At 39.0% G+C, this 12,360-nt stretch overlaps 1 pseudogene; it reads left to right on the forward strand.

The window, feature by feature from the left end:
• On the forward strand, positions 4,742 to 8,989 carry LOC110256342 (annotated as a pseudogene).

The raw sequence follows: 12,360 nt of genomic DNA on the forward strand, positions 1-12,360 counted from the left end.
GGGTTTTTTAAAAAACAGCTTTATTGAAGTATAATTACAACCAAAGAATTCAGCCATTGTGAGGGTATAATTCAATGTCTTTTAATAAATTTATAGAGTTGTACAACCATCACCACAGTCTAGTTTTAGAATACTTCCATTACACCAAAAAATAACCTCATGCCCATTTACAGTTAATCTCTCCTCCCACTCTTAGCCTCAGGCTACCACTGGTTTTCCATCTGTTTCTATAATTTTGCCTCTTTTGGACATTTCATATAAATGGAGTCATATACAGCATTTGTATCTGGCTTAGCATTATGTTTTTGAGGTTAATCCATATTGAAGCATATATTAGAATTACATTCTTTTTTTGCCAAATAGTATTTGATTGTATGGATATATATTATTTTGCTTATCCATTCAGCAAGCAATGAACGTTTAGGTGGTTTCCAGCTTTTGGCTATTATGGAAAATGCTGCTGTGATCATTTGCATACATGTTTTTTTGTGTGTGTGGATGTGTGCTTTCATTTCTGTTGGGTAGATTCATAGGACTGGAATGGCTGGGTTTAATGGCAAATTTATCTTTTTAAGACACTGTTCAACGATTTTCCAAAGTGTCTGTAATCACTTTACATTACTTATGGCAATGTATGAGGGTTCTAATTTTTCCACTTCCTCACTAACAGTTGTTATTGTCTCTCTCTTCATAATTATAGCCGTTCTAGTGGATGTGAAGTTGTATCTCATTGTGGTTTTAATTTTTATTTCCCTAATGACTAATGATGTTGAATGTATTTTCATGTGTTTATTAGCAATTTACTTGCTTTTTCTGAAATGTTTATTCATCTTTTGCCCATTTTTCTTTTTTAAACTTATTTAAACTTTTATTTATTTATTTATTTTTGACTTTTATTTTTTCCATTTTACTTGATTTACAATGTTATGTCAGTTTCTGATGTACAGCAAAGTGACCCAGTCATACACATTTTAAATATATATACACACATTCTTTTTCTCACATTATCTTTCATCATGTTCCATCACAAGTGACCCTGTGCTATACAGCAGGATCTCATTGCTTATCCACTCCAAATGTGATATCTACTAATCCAAACTCCCAGTCCATCCCACTCCCTCCCCTTCACCTTTGGCAACCACAAGTCTGTTCTCTAAGTCCATGAGTTTGTTTCTTTTCTGTAAATAGGTTCATTTGTGCTGTATATTAGATCCCATATATAAGTGATAATCATACGGTATTTGTCTTTCTCCTTCTGACTTGCTTCACTTAGTATGAGAATCTCTAGTTCCATCCACATTACTGCAAATGGCATTATTTTGTTCTCTTTTATGGCTGAGTAGTATTCCATTGTGTATATATACCACTTCTTCTTAATCCATTCATCTGTCAATGGACATTTACATTGCTTCCATGTCTCGGCTATTGTGAACAATGTTGCAATGAACATAGGGATGTCTATATCTTTTTCAGTGAAGGTTTTGTCCAGATATGTGCCCAGGAGTGGGATTGCTGGGTCATATGGTAGTTCTTTTTTTCTTTTTTTGGTCTTTTTGTCTTTTCTAGGGCTGTACCTGTGGCATATGGAGGTTCCCAGGTTAGGGGTCTAATCTGAGCTATAGCCACAGGCCTACGCCACAGCCACAGCAATGTCAGTTCCAAGCCTCATCTGTGACCTACATCACAGCTCATGGCAATGCCAGATCCTTAACCCACTGAGCGAGGCCAGGGATCGAACCTGCAACCTCATGGTTCCTAGTCGGATTCGTTAACCACTGAGTCATGACGGGAACTCCTGGTAGTTCTATATTTAGTTTTCTGAGGAACCTCCATACTGTTTTCCATAGTGGCAGTACCAATTTACATTCCCATTAACAGTGTGGGAGGGTTCCCTTTTCTCCACACCCTTTCCAGCATTTGTTACTCGTTGACTTATTAGTGATGAGCATTCTGACTGGTGTGAGGGGTTACCTCATTGCAGTTTTTGTTTGTTTGTTTTGTCTTTTTAGGGCTGCATCTGCAGTATATGGAGGTTCCAAGACTAGGGGTCAAATTGGAGCTACAGCTGCTGGCCTACACCATAGCCACAACAATGCAGGATCTGAGCAGTGTCTGCAACTACACCACAGCTCACTGCAATGCTGGATCCTTAATCCACTGAGCAAGGCCAGGGATCGAACTCACATCCCCATGGATCCTAGTTGGATTCATTAACTGCTGAGCCACGAAGGGAACTCCTACCTCACTGTAGCTTTGATTTGCTTTTCTCTAATAGTGATGTTGAGCATTTTTCATGTGCCTGTTGGCCATCTATATATCTTCTTTAGAAAAAAGTCTGTTCAAGTCTTCTGCCCATTTTTCTATTGGATTGTTGGCTTTTTTGCTGTTGAGTTGTATAAGTTGTTTGTATACTTTAGAGGTTAAGCCCTTGTCAGTTGCATCATTTGAAAGTATTTTCTCCCATTCCGTAGATTGTCTTTTTGTTTCAATAGATGCAGAAAAAGCATTTGACAAAATACAACATCCATTTATGATAAAAACTCATACGAAAGTGGGTATGGAGGGAACATACCTTAACATAAAGCCATTTACAACAAACACACAGCCAATATAATACTCAACAGAAAGAAACTGAAAGCTTTCCTTCTAAAATCTGGAACAAGACAAGGATGCCCATTCTCATCACTTTTATTTAACATAGTATTGGAAGTCCTAGCCACAGAAATCAGACAAACAAAAGAAATAAAAGGAATCCAAATTGGAAGAGAAGAGGTAAAATTGTCACTCTATGCAGATGACATAATACTATATATAGAAAACCCTAAGGACTGCAGCACAAAAACTACTCAAACTGATCAGTAGTAGGATACAAGATTAAATTCAGAAATTGTTTGCACTTCTGTATACTAACAATGAAATTTTAGAAAAAGAATATAAAAAATACAATCCCATTTTTCTTTGTTTGTTTGTTTTTGACTGCACCTGCAGCATAGGGATGTCCATGCTAGGGGTTGAATCAGAGCTGCAGCTGCCAGCCTGTGCCACAGCCACAGCAAAGCCAGATCCTTAACCTACTGAGCGAGGCCAGGGATCAAACCCTCATCCTCATGGATACTAGTTGGGTTCATAACCCACTGAGCCACAGTGGGAACTCCTTTTTGCCCATTTTTCATTGAATGCCTTTTATATTGAAATGGAAGAGCTCCCCATATATTCTGTCAAGTCATCTATCAGATATATGATTTGAAAAACTTTCTTCCATTCTATAGCTTATTTTAAAATTTTCTTAATTATATCGTTTAATACTACAGAACTCAACCTAAACTAGTAGAGGTATTTAAATTTTAATTGAAGCAAAATTTCACAGCATTAGATAAAAATTCATTATATTTCTCTGCTCTATTTTCATATACTAGAAATATATGCTGGTATGAACATCTTTTTACAATAGTAATAATTTTTGAGTTGGTTTGGAATCAAAGAGATTTATTCAGATAAAACAATAAAACTCTAATGGGGTAAATGAAAATAGGTATGAATATAGAAGAGATAAATATTGCCTAAGAAGAGACAATATAGTGAAGATGACACATTTTCAAAGTGAATATATAGAATCAGTTCAACAGTACTTTTTTTTTTTTTTTGGCCACACCTGCAGCATGCAGAATTTCCTAGGCCAGAGATCAGACCAGAGCCACAGCAGTGCCAATTTCAAATCCTTAACCACTAGGCCACCAGGGAACTCCTCAATGAGCATTTGAGTATCTATTATATATTAATCATTATATTTGACGCTGAAAGAAAATATGAATTAGACATCATCTATCTTAAGAAATTTACAAGTATTGAGTTTCTGTTGTGACTTAGTGGGTTAAGAACCCAGTTAGTATCCATGAGGGTGCAGGTTCAATCCCTGGCCTTGCTCAGTGGATTAAGGATCCGGTGTTGCCATGAGCTGTGGTGTAGGTTGCAGTTGCAGCTCGGATCCCGTGTTTCCGTGGCTGTGGCATAGGCTGGCAGCTGTAGCTCTAATTCGGCCCCTAGCCTGGGAACTTCCATACGCTGCCAGTGCTGCCCTAAAAAATTATTTTTTAATATTAAAAAAAAGAAAAAGAGATACCATTTTTCCCCTTATAAATTGGCAAAGATTTTGAAAGTCCTTGGTGAGGATGAAGGGAAACAGACACTGGTGGACATGTAGTCGATAGTCTTTTGGGGAGGTCATTTGAGTTATATTTATTGGAAGCCTTAATGATTTATTTATCTTTTAGTTCTAGAATTCTAAGTCAAAAAATTATTCTAAGGAAATGTATGTGGACAAAGAATTAGCAATATCAATACTCAGTGTATCTTTGAGTTTACAAAATGTGTAGATCCCATGTTTTATTTTTTGAAGGGAAAAATATACACAGTGTATATAAATGCATGCAAAAATACACAGCAAACAACCAGAAGAAAATATACCAAAATTTTGACTGTGGGTGACTGTGAGTTGGTGGGATTAAGAATTATTATTTATTTTCTCCCTTTGCTCATCTAAATCTGTCTTTAATACCTACATACAATTTGGAGAAAAAATATGATGCTATGGAGATAACTTTATCTTCTTTGTAGCTAAAACAAAAGTTCCTCTGTAGGAAGAGGTCTAACTCTATTGGAAGATGAGATAAATAGTCACTGACTTGTTTTCCTGAAACATGAGCTCAAGTGGACAAATTGGAGGAAATCTAGAAAACCAAGCATGCCTAGCCATTGGAATAGGGACTATGGAGGGAAGAGTTCTGTGAATAGCTGTTACTGCTACTACATCTCTGGGTCTGCAGGTAAGTATCCAGCGATAGGTTGGTCAGCAAGGGCAGCATTTGAAAGATGAACTGTTCATGGGGCAAAGAAGAGTGAGGACAGTTACTTTCCATAACCCCTGCATATGTCCACTGTCTTTAATCCCTGTGTCTCATTAGTGATAAGTGGCTGCTGATTCAATTCCATCTTCCAAATATTGTGCAGTTTCCTCTTTAAGTTTAATTCTAATGGGAACCATACAGAAGAGGGGATTCTAAGAGTCATAGTTCTGAGTTTAACTAAGTTGACAAGAGCATAATCTAACATGGATTCTTTATATAGCATGGGTTCTTACTATATAAAGACCTCCAGCAAATCAATAAAAAACTGAAATAGGGAGTTCCCGTCGTGGCGCAGTGGTTAACGAATCCGACTAGGAACCATGAGGTTGCGGGTTCGGTCCCTGCCCTTGCTCAGTGGGTTAACGATCCGGCGTTGCCGTGAGCTGTGGTGTAGGTTGCAGACGCGGCTCGGATCCCGTGTTGCTGTGGCTCTGGCGTAGGCTGGTGGCTACAGCTCCGATTCGACCCCTAGCCTGGGAACCTCCATATGCCGCGAGAGCGGCCCAAGAAAATGGCAAAAAGACAAAAAAAAAAAAAAAACAAAAAAAAACTGAAATACAACACAGCTTAAAAATGGACAAGACACTGAAATATGCACAGGTTTTTTGTTGTTTCTGTTTGTTTGTCTTTTTAGGGCCAAACCCGTGGCATATGGAGATTCCCAAGCCAGGGGGTGAATTGGAGATGTATGCCACAGCCACAGCAATGCTGGATCCTTAACCCACTGAGCCAGGACAGGAATCAAATCCACGTTCTCATGGATACTACTCAAGTTCGTTAACCACTGAGCCATGACGGGAACTCCTAAGTAGGCTCAGCGGTTAATGAATCCGACTAGGAAACATGAGGTCGCGGGTTCGATCCCTGGCCTTGCTCAGTGCGTTAAGGATCCAGCATTGCCCGTCAGCTGTGGTGTAGGTCACAGAAGCAGCTCGGATCCCGCGTTGCTGTGGCTCTGGCGTAGGCTGGCAGCTACAGTTCCGATTAGACCCCTAGCCTGGGAATCTCCACATGCCACAGGTGTGGCCCTAGAAAAAAAGGCAAAAAGACAAAAAATATATATATATATTCAAATCAGCATTAGGGAAATACAGATTAAAACCACAGTAGTCTACCACTATACACCCATTATGTATGTAGGGCACCTTAGGAGCAAGTACCCAAATATTGGTGAAAATATGGAGCAACTGGCACGCCTATACATTTCTAGTAGGAGTTTACATTGATTCAACTACTTTGGAAAACTGTTTTGCAAGATCTGCTAAAGCTAAACACATGTGTATCCTATAACCTAATAATTCTGCTCCTAGCTACGTACCCAAGCAAATAAACACAAATGTCCACCAAAAGATATATACATATTCAAGAATCTTCATAGCATTCTCCTTCATGGTGGCTTCAAACTGCTTAACAGTCCACATATTTATCAAAAGGTGAATGGGCAAATAAATTATAGTATATACACAAAATGGAATAACTACACAGTAATGAAAAAGTATGAACATGCAACAACATAGTTAAATATCACCAGTAAATTGGGCAAAAGAAGCCAGATCAAGAGTACAAAACAGCGGAGTTCCCATCATGGCACAGTGGAAACGAATCTGACTAGGAACCATGAGGTTGTTCGTTCCATGGCCTCGCTCAGTGGGTTAAGGATCCAGTGTTGCCATGAACTTTGGTGGAGGTTGCAGATGCAGCTCAGATCTGGTGTTGCTGTGGCTCTGGTGTAGGCCAGCGACTGCAGCTCCGATTTGATCCCTATCCTGGGAACCTCCATATGCTGCAGGTGCAGCCCTAAAAAGACCAAAAAAAAAAAAAGTGCAAAATAGGAAAACTATAGAGATGACAGTTACAGTAGTAAAAACGTGTGTTGACTAAAAGGAATGAAGCAGACTTCTGGTGTGCTGTGAATGTTCTGTGTAGATCTGGGTAGGCGTCACATGAGTGTATTCATAGGCACAAATTTATTTAAGTACACATGCTAGAGATAAGTCTACTTTATGTACACTACTGTATGTAGTATTTTATGTCCCAATTTAAAAAAATTAAAAGCAATCTTTATCAATAAAACATTCTAGCCAGCAAATGCTGTTGGGACTTCTGTCCTAAACTAAGTTGGGGTGCAACAGTGGGAAGAAGATGGAACTGTTAGAGTCTATCATGATTTTGTATTGTGTGAGGTTGGAGCAAGTAGAATGAGTGAACTTTCAGGTGCTAGCAAGTGCTGCAATTTTTTTTTTAATAGGGTGTATTGTCAAATGTGTGTCCAGCGATGTCCCTATGTCTACAATCAGGGTTTGGACCACCTGAAGTATCTACATATGTAATGCCATTACAGAACCCAACTTAAGGGTGGGCTTACCTGAGAAGACCATAGCCAGGTGTTCCCAGGGAATGGGTTACCCCTGCTTTGGGCACCTCAGGAGCAGTTACTAGGCCGCTTTGGTCACCTCAGGAGCAAGTACCAGGCCACTCTGGACTTTAACAGGTACTACTCCATCTAGATGTCTGCTGGTTGCACTTCTTGGTTGTCCTAGGAGGCCACATCTGAAGAAGGGTGGCCATAAAATTCCCAAGCAGGAGGATTCTTGCAGTAGGGTATCTTTTGCTGCCCAATACCCCAACTACATAGATTTTCTCTGAGGATGGCAGTACTAATAATTTGTTGACTGATTTATGGAGAGTACGGAAGCAAGCTTGTTTAAAAAAGGGGGGGGCCATTTAGGCTTTCCAGATGAAACCTCCAGGTTTATCCCATCTGCTCGAGGCAACAATATCCATTCTCCAAGCCAGACACAATACTGGGCTCCCTGATATTATCTTCTCACACCTATGAGGCTGCCTTGATAGTTGTTAGCAGGTGCTCTTGGGGCAAGCTGTCTTCAGCTAAACCTGAGAAGAAACACATGAGTGAGGTGTCCAGGCTGGGATACCTCAGGATAAACATCATTGTTGGACTATTGGTTTTCCTCAAGGAAACTTGTTTCGACTTCTGTAGGAAAATATCCTAGTGGAATTAAATTGACCTTTTTGGTTTGTTTTAGTTCCTAAAGCACTCTCATGAATATGACTTAAATATTAGATAGATACCATTCCTTTCAGAAGTTGGTTATAGGTGGTCTGTGTTGTAAAGTGTTGGCAAAACCATAATCACTTGTAGGAAGCTTGGGCATACTCTATGACTTTATATCTTGCATTTTCCACTTAACATTATATTGTAAACATTTCCAAAATTCTTAAAAAAAAATCCTTTTGAATGGCTGCATAATGGCCCATCATGATTGTGCTAGAATTTAACTCATTCCTCTGTTACTGGATATTTCCATTGTTACCAATTTTTTGCTATAATGTAATAAACAAACACCTTCTGATTTGGTAAAGGCAAATCAGTTTAGGTGATTGATTCCTAAGACTAAAATGCTCACCTTAAAGGTGTGAGCATTTTAAATGTCTTGATATTGATTGCTTATCAAAAAATGATGTGCGGGGGCAGGGGACGAGAGTAGGGAAGTGAGTGGGTGGCAGAGGGAGGAAGAGGAGGACATAGGGCACACACAGAATGGAAATAGACTAATCCCAAGGAGCTGAGCAGTTTGTCGGGATTTGAAGATGTAGAACTTAATGTCTTTGAAGGAACTGATATGAAAGACATGAGGCTGGAAGCTGATACAGTTTTAAATGAGGTTCTCTTTGCTGTTAGCAACATGTACTTCTCAAAAACCCTGCACTGTGCAGATGATGTGACCTGTATCAGTGTGGAAATGAGAAAGGAGTAGATACTGCCTGGAGCTCAGTGAGGCAGGGCTCAGGGTGGTAGGTTATGTTTTTGACCAGGTAGATGACATCATCTACAGACTCCTACTACAAAACAGTCTATTCCTTGTTGGACATGCTGACCCCTGCCTAATGGCAAGCATTTAGAAATGAACTCCTTCAAAGCCTAGAAGCTTTGAATGGGGTAGACAGTTGTGACTAAGTTTTTTCCTGTTAAGGGGGCTGCTGCTGGTACAAAATAATGGCATAAAGCTTGAAGTTCTTGCATATGGTCGTAGTAGAAAATGCATTTTTTTTTTTATTTGTCTTTTTAGGGCCACACCTGTGGCACATGGAGGTTCCCAGGCTAGGGATTGAATTGGAGCAGTAGCTGCCTCCCTACGCTACAGCCACAGCAATGCGGGATCCGAGACACATCTGCGACTTACACCACAGCTCATGGCCCTGTGAGCGAGGCCAGGAATTGAACATACATCCTCATGGATGCTAGTTAGATTCGTTTCCACTGAGCCATGATGGAAACTCCAGAAAATACATCTTTGATTTTGTGTCTTTATCATCTCTTACTTCAAATTTAGGGTTTGATTGAGAACATTATTGACTAATGAATTGTCTCTCTTAGTTTCTCATTCATTAAGGAAATTCCGAGGCCATTGCTGTGACACTGTCATTTTTTTTTTTTTTGTGACACTGTCATTAACACATTCAGATTTCTTCCTATAGTATCTCTGTTCATTTCAAAAACCTAATCAGTATTTCATTCTTTTATTATAGGACTTTAATGCTCCCAGAACTCTCTCTTACATAGGAAGTTCTAGATTTGCACAGTAATATAAGAATTAAAATGACCTAACTTCAGACTTTGATTCAACTTGCTATATCAGGGGTTTCCCTCTAGCTCAGACTGACTTTGTAGTAATTATTTTGTTACTAGCCTTATTGGAAACAAATCATCAACTAGTTTCTCCTATACAAATTTTGAAATTCACTGCTTCATCTAATCCATTTACACTATTAATACACACTGATAAAAATGAATTAATTATATATTACTTAGCTAGTATTACATGAAAAACAGGTACTGAAACAGTACTGTATTCCTTGTTTGCCATAGCCAGCCAACTAAGAGGACAAACCTTTAGCAAATGAATGTAATAGTTACTTATTTCCAAGATATTTAAGCACATAAGCAAATATATGAACAGGTTCCACTTTTTTTCTAACAAAAAGCATCTTGAATGTGTGTGACTTAAAAGAAAAAAAAGTTCTGATTTCCTAGAAAACAATGTTTTGGCCTATGTTGATTCTTATTATGAATGTTTATTTACATAATGTACAGTAAATATTCAGAAACGTTTACTTTCTATAAAGTAGTGCTTTGGTATTCCCACAACGCTTCTCCTTCCCCAACAGATGTACGGTATTCTGTCTCATTGCTAAATCTACAATGTCATATGAGTGCATTATATAGGTTTGAAACGAAAGGATGAATGAAGCATTCAGAGACCTAATATTTGAAAAAGGGAGACTCCGTATTTTATATTTTTACTACAGGTACTAATATTTATAAAAATAAACTATAGGGAGTTCCCATTGTGGCACAGTGGTTAACGAATCCAACTAGGTACCATGAGGTTGCGGGTTCGATCCCTGGCCTTGCTCAGTGGGTTAACGATCCGGCGTTGCCATGAGCTGTGGTGTAGGTCGCAGATGCGGCTCAGATCCTGAGTTGTTGTGGCCTTGGAATAGGCTAGTGGTTACAGCTCCGATTTGACCCCTAGCCTGAAACCTCCCATATGCTGCAGGAGCGGCCCAAGAAATTGCAAAAAGACAAAAAAAAAACCAAAAAACAAAAAACCAAAAAACAAAACTATACCATGCTGCTGCATGTTTTCAACTACGTGTTGAATAATGATTGGGGTCATTTTTTTAACACTAGTCTAAAGCAGCAGTTCTAGAAATGTTGAACCAATATTCTGCACCTGGACACACCTTCGTAATTTGTTATTGAAGACCTTAAAAAAAATTATTATTAAATGATAGGTAGTTTTAGGCTCTGAAGATCATGTAGACCAGAGTAAGTTAAAGCTTGGTTTGGGTCACTATTCATTGTCAAATTCATTGGAATGCCTAAATTATGTTTGATAATGTTCATCCTTAGCTTTATTATCAGATGCTTAACTATTTGAGCGATGAAGTCTAACTTCAGGTTGAACTGTCTCATGCTTAATCTCAGGCTAAATGTAAAGGATATTTGCAAAGTTTGAATAAAATTTTGTTTACTAATGAAAAAAGATATGCCAGTTTACCTTCTTGGACAGATCTTAAATTGTGTCCTGGGCATTGGTGTCATTATCTGTGCTCCTATTGGAACAAAAGCCTTAGGCTGGAGTCTAGTGGGTACGACTGAGCCACTGACCTCTGCATTGTTCTTACTATCTCCTGCCCACAGGTCTGACCTTGTTTTGCACACCTCTAACTACTGGCTCAAGTTTGGGTCCAATCCAGTGAACCTCCTGTAACCATGGTACTGCTAGCATCAATCCTCATTGCTAAGACTCCTGATTCTACACCTCAACACCAACAGAGGACCCTTCTACTTGATGGACCTACAATTCCAGTTATCACACCCTCCTGGATATAGTGGTTTATACAGATGACTAATCATGCATAAGTCAGGCTCCTCCTCAGGTAAGTCCTTCCCTGCTTCAGCCCTGTTTATTTCAAGCTGATTTTTAAAAGCAAAGGTTGGGGTAGCAGACAGAGCTTGTTTCAAAGATCTACTTTTCTAAGTCCTGGATATATGTCCTTAATTCTCAGTTTCCTCATTTTTAAACATGGGTAAATAAGATATCGTAATCTTTATTAGGTTTTTTTTTTTTGCTGCTATAACAATATGTACAAGTCAACCATAGAAAAATGGTGTTTTCAGTATTTTAAAAATCATAACTTTGTCTTTAATAAGGCCATAAAGGCCAGCTAGAGAGTTAGATCCAAAAAAAAAAAAAAAAGCGTTCTTGGTGTGGTGTGGTGTAGTAGATTAAGAATCTGACTGCATGGAGTTCCCATCGTGGCTCAGTGGTTAATGAATCCAACTAGGAACCATGAGGTTGCGGGTTCGATCCCTGACCTTGCTAAGTAGGTTAAGGATCCGGCATTACCATGAGCTGTGGTGTAGGTTGCAGACATGGCTCGGATCCCGAGTTGCTCTGGCTCTGGCGTAGGCCAGCGGCCGGCAGCTACAGCTCCAGTTCGACCCCTAGCCTGGGAACTTCCATATGTCATGGGTGGGGCCCTAAAAAGACAAAATAATAATAATAATAATAATACAATAAAATAAAAAATAAATAAAAATTGAAAAACAGGAGTTCCTGTTGTGACTCAGCAGTAACCAACCTGACTAATATCTATGAGGATGCAGGTTTAATCCCTGGCCTCACTCAGTGGATTAAGGATTCAGCATTGCTGTGAGCTGTGGTGTAGGTTGCAGACATGGCTGGGATCTGATGTTGCTGTGGCTCTAGTGTAGGTCGGCAACTGCAGCTCCGATTCGAACCCTAGCCTGGGAACTTCCATATGTAGCATGTGCAGTGCTAAAGAAAGCCAAAAAATAAAAATATAAAAATTGAAAAACAATATATCTTGTTAGGTATTTGATAGGTAAAAATTTTTTATAGTG

This window comes from Sus scrofa, chromosome 13 (assembly GCF_000003025.6).
Source record: "Sus scrofa isolate TJ Tabasco breed Duroc chromosome 13, Sscrofa11.1, whole genome shotgun sequence".
NCBI classification, from domain to species: domain Eukaryota; kingdom Metazoa; phylum Chordata; class Mammalia; order Artiodactyla; family Suidae; genus Sus; species Sus scrofa.